Raw genomic sequence first — 7,804 nt, forward strand, 5'->3', positions numbered from 1 at the left:
TAAATGGAAGATATCTACAATACTGTAGAGGGAAGACATCAAACAGATTGTAGAGAGAAGATATCAGGCAAACTGTAAATGGAAGATATCAAGCAGACTGTAAATGGAAGATATCAAGCAGACTGTAAATGGAAGATATCAAACATACTGTAGAGAGAAGATATCAGGCAGGCCGTAGAGAGAAGATATCAGGCAGGCTGTAAAGGGAAGATATCAAACAGACTGTAAAGAGAAGATATCAAGCAGGCTGTAGAGATAAGATATCAGGCAGGCTGTAAAGGGAAGATATCAAAGAGACTGTAGAGGAAAGATATCAACCAGACTGTAGGGGAAAATATCAAGCAGACTGTAAGGGGTAGAGATCAAGCAGACTGTAGGGGCTAGATATCAAGCAGACTGTAGGGGATAGATATCAAGCAGACTGTAGGGGCTAGATATCAAGCAGACTGTAGGGGCTAGATATCAAGCAGACTGTAGGGGATAGATATCAAGCAGACTGTAGGGGATAGATATCAAGCAGACTGTAGGGGGGGAAGATATCAGATAAGAACACAAACAGCCCAGCAAGACCACAGGTGCAATCTTCACAGTGACGTAATTTCCAACCTCATTTTCGGCCGAAAAATATAATTAGATTTCCTAGAAATTTGTGCATTATTGCGATAGCTCCTGGTAAAGAAACTTTAATTATTTTACTCTAGCAGGTCTTATTACTTGATGTCTTTAATACGTTATTTTTTATTTTTGGTTATTTTTGGAGACGCGAATATTGTCTTATTTTCGTTGTTTTAGTGGTAATTTCATCAGTGAGATTAGTAGTAATAGTAGGCATCCAATTGTCTCGGGAGACTATTGGCCCTGGTTATCGGTCTGGCGTGGTCTCTCCAGGGCGCAATGCCTGGTCGATATGGAGGAGGAGTAGGAGAAGCTGTTACCCATGCAGCAGGTCCGTCCCAGCCTCTCCACGTTGCTGAAATAGCCTCACCAAGCGGTGGTTACTTTACTGATAACCGGAGGAGAGGTTATCGGATCTTCACTACTGACTGTCATCGTCATTGTGTTCTCTCGTCTTCGCTGCTATCTTCATCAATGCCGCCATCTTCACTACTCACTGTCTTCATCGCTGTAATCATCTGAACTACACACTCCTTCCTTCGCCTCTTTTCTTGCCCATCCCTACCTTCCTGACCCATCTTTACCACCTACCCATCCCTTCAACACCACCTACCCATCCCTTCAACACTTCCTACCCTTCTACTTCCCGATCACTCACCACTTTCCTTACCCTTCGCCACCTTCCTTACCCTACACCACCTTCCTATATTCCTCTGACTTCCCTTCATCTCTGTAATCCTATTGAGACCGGAGCGTTTAATTTTTTGCGAGAATGAAAAATTAAAAATATTGCAGGCGATACATTGTCACAATAAGATTGTGTCAAATCGATTGTGACACGAGAGATTGCATTGTCACAATAACGTGGCTGTAGATATGATACTTTGCACGGTGACTGTTCTTGGGTCGGGGCTAGTCATGGGCTGTTCCGGGTCGAGGCCTATGTCCCCTTCTTTGGCCTGAAATGACATTTCATTTTAATAATGACCAAACCACACATCAGAAAATGGAGAAACGACGAGGTTTCGGTCCATCCTGGACCATTATTAACTCGTATGATTGAGGCAGGTATGGGTAAAAGGTAAGAATAAGGTAAAAGGGTAAGCCCAGGTATTGTTGCCTTTGGCTCTTCCCTTTCACAGTACGTACTTAAATGCTCCTAACTTTCTTAACAAACGTGGTCTGACTTAAGCTTTGCCCCTGTTTCTTATTCCTGCCCCTTTTCTTATTCTCATTTCTCTTATTCTTGCATTCTTATTATTCTTACCTTCGTCTTATTCTACGAATGGGATGAATGCCATTCATTCTTTCAACAGGTGGTGAAGGAGAGGGAAGATAGTGAAGGTGGGGGAAGATAGTGAAGGTGGAGGAAGATAGTGAAGGTGGGGGAAGATAGTGAAGGTGGGGGAACATAGTGAAGGTGGGGGAAGATAGTGAAGGTGGAGGAAGATAGTGAAGGAGAAGGAAGATAGTGAAGGAGAAAGAAGATGGTGAAGGACAGGGAAGGTGGTGGTGCTGATGGTGATGGACCAGGTAGTAAAGATGATAACACTGCTGAAGACAGCATATAGTGAAGAGGGGGGGGGATTACAGTCATCAATGATGCCATTTGTAGTGATGATGGGTTCCAGTGTGCTGTAACGCTGCTTACAGTGATGATGGTCGTGTGCAGTGATGATAAACACAGTGATGATGGCTGTGAGTAGTGAAAATAGTTACGGTGATGAAGATAGTTAAACATTATACTTTTATCACCCGTTTGTGTGTATATATAACTGCATCTACACAAGACATTGTTTGTCTGTCTGTCCAGAGGCTCGGGGCTAGCCTCACCAAACTTTCCAGAGTGACTGTTCTCTGTCCGGGATTAGTCACTGCGGGGCCGAGATCGAGTCCCCGAGCCTGCTTCTTTGCCTGATAAAAGGGTAAATTCCACTCATTTCCACCCTCGCTTAATAAACACATCCTCACTAAGATTTATTTATCATCTTAAATATTTCTCTGGTCATCCTCAAACTACTCCATATGGTCCTTAACGTGTCATGACCCGACTATGGTTTCCGGTGATTGCAAACTTCTCATAATTCCGGAAGCTCTGAGAGGATTCAGCCTATACCTGGATCTCATACTTGTGCCTCATCTAGTTACTCATCTCAGCCTCCCTACACAGCTCATTCATTCCTCATAAATGCTCCCGCTGGCCTCATACTTGGAGAAAGCCCTGACTCAGTTATTCATCTCCATTAGCGGTCACAGGAGACCCGTACTGACCCTGTCTAACTGTCCCTGTCTGACTATACGGGGGTAATGGCTTGGTGTTTTCCCCCTGATAATTATCTCCCCCTATCGCCCGTCTAACTGTCCTCCCTCCTATCCCCTCTTCCCCTATATATATATATATATATATATATATATATATATATATATATATATATATATATATATATATATAAACACAAAACAGAAGCGACTCCTCCTGGGCTAAATTCGAGACTTTTCAAAAATTCGCGGAAGTTTTGAGAGGGAGGCAATATATATGCAAATAGTGGGTGGTGGGTGGTATCATGGTGTCTTCGGGCGGGGTTACCGCTACATCAGTACCCCCTAGCCCCCACTAACCCCCCATAACAACACCCCTCCCCCTTTCCCTCCAAGCCCTAAGCGACCTATCCACTCCCTCTCCCTCACCGTCCCTAGAGCCCCATCCCATCCTTTCTCAGCTATCCTTCCCCCACCTCAACTCCTATCCAACACACGGTATATACAGGACACACAGACACACATACAGAGACAGACAAATAGACAGACACCACACCTGCACAGAAGAGGTCCTCCTACGCTCCCACACACCTGCCACATCTCCCATCTCTATCACACACTCCTACTCGAGTGTGGGAGGGGGGAGGTTCGAACCCCTGAACTTCTTTTCCTCGCCATCACGTTCCGAACTCTGACATATGACCCTTGAAAGAAGTCGAGGGCAAACATTCGGACGCAGGTAGAGTCCGGTGGGGCGTGAAATGCGAGACTCTTCTCCCTTGTCAACAAGTCAAAGAAAAATTGTATTTCACCGCGCCAAATACTCGTATATTTTTTCCTGCATTGGCGGTAAAATCCAATTTTATATTCAGGGAGGCGGGAAAAAAATGATTATTTATTGCGCGTCATCTAAATCCGAACGATTGCGCCCCGTGAGGGAGCGGCAATCATGCCTTTGCCTGATTGGCCAATCCCCAACGAGGGTGGATACCAAACTGAGTTCTCATTGGCCTATTCAGGGTTTACAGATACATCATTGCGTGTTGCTGCTAATCCGTGTTGTGTTTTTTTTCTCTCATCCCGTTTTCTGTAGAGGATTGGAGTGCATTGAACAAGTGCAAACATGGGATCTGAAGGGCCTCAATTTGACAGCCAGGTGACTTATTCCACAAGTGCTTGTTCGAGTGAATTGATTGACAAACACACTTCATAACAAGTCTGACTCAATAGATGAGTAAGTGGGGGAATATACAATCAATAACTGATAATTTTGGTTGACTTTGACAGCTCAGGAAATATAATTTCCCCCATTTGACTGATTCGGTGTTGATGACCTGTCAACCTCTGGAAGGGTTATTAAGATCACCACAATACTTTATTGACCAATAAGATGTTATACTGTACTCCTGGGCATTGTTCAAGACTTTCAAGTAAAATAAAGACAGTTTTCAAGACTTTTCAAGTAAGGTAAAGACACAGTTTTCAAGAATTTTTTCACGTAAAATAAAGACAGTTTCCAAGACTTTTCAAGTAAGGTAAAGACATAGTTTTCAAGAATTTTCAAGTAAAGTTCAAGTAAACTTTCAGTTTCCTTACAGACCGTGAAGCAGAGTATACCTATCTGTATATACTTCACATAAATGACGGATCAGAGCATAGTAACTAACATCTCATGATTAAAAAACATATCACCGGCAATTTGCATATTTTACTGTATAATTAAGGCATTTATATATATATATATATATATATATATATATATATATATATATATATATATATATATATATATATATATATATTTGGCATACATTAGGAGCGAGCAAACTAACTTCCAGCCCAAGCTATATAATTCTAAAACTTACTTATGCAAGTTTTAGTAAGTCAGTATTTGACATTCATGCTGGGGAAATAATCAACGGTTTGGTTTGGTTTTTTCTCTGAAATATAAATTAATATTATTACTGTAAGTTTATTCATAGGTAGGCCTAGGTAAGGTTAGGCCTAGGAGGTGTTTTGGCTACGTTGGTATAGAAAGTGTTTCAAGTACAGGGGATACCGGGGTTCGAATCCTCCAACGCATCCTCACACGCAAAGCACAAATGCACGTTAATCCAGCGGTCAAAGAACCCTCCTTCTCCCTCCCTTCCCATGAGGAAGGGTAAGAGGTAAGGGAAGCGGGAGACGGAGGGGATGATAGGTAGGATGGGATGGGAGGGGGGGGAGTAGGGAAGGAAAGGGAGGGGTAGAGGTCATCCTCATCATTCACCCAACCTGTCGCCTGATACTGCTACCTTCCATCCCTCTCCTTCCCTCTCTTCTCCTTTCCTATCCTCTTCCATTTCTCTCTCACTCTCCTCCTCTCTTATCTATCATTCCACCTACTATCTCCCTTAACCTCCTCCACTTACAATATCTTCACCTATCTTTACCTACCCTTCCTCATTTCCCTTTCCATATTTCCTTACCTACTTCCGCTTCACACTTTTTTATTCCCCCTTCCTTTCCCCTCCCTTTCCCCTCCCTCCTCACCTGCTATACCACAGCGCCTCGGAAATTGAGTCAGAGTCGCCTTTAAAAAAGCGAGCGGCCAATGTGTGTCGCAGAAGTCGTCCTGTTTTCATGTTTACTGACGCCTGCCTTGGAGAAGAGAGAGGGGGCTGGAGAGAGAGAGAGAGGGGGAGAGAAAGAGGGAGGGAGAGAGAGAGGGGACAGAGAGGGAGAGAGGGGACAGAGAGGGAGAGAAGGGAAGGGATACAACCAACCAACCAGATAAAACTTGCAGCTTAAAAAGGTAAATACAAAATAATTCACTTAGCAACCATTTATAAACAAATATTTTTTTCGAAGTTCTTCACGTATATATCTGGATGTGAGCAACATAACAACCCGGTGTTCACTTTTAAATGTTCTCCCATTGACTCAAATGATTTTATGGGTCAAAAACTCTCACTCACGTTTCCCCAAAGTCAATTATCGTTCCAAAATTCACTCTTAGTTAGTTTCTAAAGTCACTCGTGGGTTCTCAAAGGCACACATTGAATCCCAGACACTTTCGCGGTTCCTAGATTCATAATTCCCAAACTCGCTCATTGTTACCTAACTCACATATGATTCCCAAATTCACTCATTGCACACAAACTCATGCTTCCCAAATCATTCACAGTTCCCAAAGTTATTTAGGATTCACAAATTCACTCATGGTTTTAAAACTCACTCAAAGTCTCCAAACTCACTCGTGGGGTTCCCAAACTCACTAATAGTTGATGAGCAAACCTAGCACACACCAGAAGATGATGAATCGACGACAACAGCAAAATAGCTTTGTTGCTGATGACTCTTCCCTTTCACAGTACATAATCAAATGCTCTAACTTTCCAAACAAACGTGATCTGACTTCAGCCTAACCCTCTTGTTTTTATTTTTCTTACCATCCTCTTCCTTCATCCCAATATTACAATCATCCCGTTAAGTTTTCATCCTATTCCTACCTTTACGCCTTATTCTTACCTTCTTCTAAGAATTACCTTCTGCTCTTACCTGCTCGCTACCTTACACCTTACCTTCGACAAGAATTACCTTCTTCTCTCACCTGCTCCTCACCTCACTCTCCTTATTTATTGGCCGTGCTTCCCTCTCTCCCATGGAAAGACAACGTGGAAATAATTACCTTTTTTTAAAGGAAATAATTACCTTTTTTTAAAGGAAATAATTACCTTTTTTTAAAGGAAATAATTACCTTTTTTTAAAGGAAATAATTACCTTTTTTTAAAGGAAATAATTACCTTTTTTTAAAGGAAATAATTACCTTTTTTTAAAGGAAATAATTACCTTTTTTTAAAGGAAATAATTACCTTTTTTTAAAGGAAATAATTACCTTTTTTTAAAGGAAATAATTACCTTTTTTAAAGGAAATAATTACCTTTTTTTAAAGGAAATAATTACCTTTTTTAAAGGAAATAATTACCTTTTTTTAAAGGAAATAATTACCTTTTTTAAAAGAAATAATTACCTTTTTTTAAAGGAAATAATTACCTTTTTTTAAAGGAAATAATTACCTTTTTTAAAGGAAATAATTACCTTTTTGATTACCACCATTTTGGTGGTAATCATGAACACTGACAAACAGTATCCTCCCTTGCGATAACACCCTGATGATTAAAGATGATCTCAACACACAGTATACAATTACTAAAAAACTAAAGTTACCACTTACGGGCTATTCATGCCCGTGCAAACTCTTGGGTGGCTTAATCTTCATCAATCAATCTCTCTCTCTCTCTCTCTCTCTCTCTCTCTCTCTCTCTCTCTCTCTCTCTCTCTCTCTCTCTCTCTCTCTCTCTCTCTCTCTCTCTCTCTCTCTCTCTCTCTCTCTCTCTCTCTCTCTCTCTCTCTCTCTCTCTCTCTCTCTCTCTCTCTCTCTCTCTCTCTCTCTCTCTCTCTCTCTCTTTCTCTCTCTCTCTCTTTCTCTCTCTCTCTCTCTCTCTCTCTCTCTCTCTCTCTCTCTCTCTCTCTCTCTCTCTCTCTCTCTCTCTCTCTCTCTCTCTCTCTCTCTCTCCCTCCCATCACGTATGACTTGATAATGGTCCAAAACGGACCGAAACGTCGTCGTTTCATTATCTTCAGGTGTCTGTCGTTTGGTCATTATGTTTTCAGCCATGATATTGTGACTCATGATTTTCACAAATAGTTTTCAAACTCACTCATTAATCGCAAACTCACTCATAGCTCCTAAGCTCACTCATGGTTCCCAAACTCCCTCCTGGCTCCCAAAACCATTCACGGTTCCTAAACCCCCAATCGCGTCACAAATTATATACCAGCCAAACTTCCCCTCAAATTATACAAACCTTCAAGCTACTTATCTTACATTCCAAATTACTTCCCCCCAGATTACCTTTCCTCCTCCTCCTCCCCTCTACCTCCCTAA

This window comes from Procambarus clarkii, chromosome 45, assembly GCF_040958095.1.
Source record: "Procambarus clarkii isolate CNS0578487 chromosome 45, FALCON_Pclarkii_2.0, whole genome shotgun sequence".
NCBI classification, from domain to species: domain Eukaryota; kingdom Metazoa; phylum Arthropoda; class Malacostraca; order Decapoda; family Cambaridae; genus Procambarus; species Procambarus clarkii.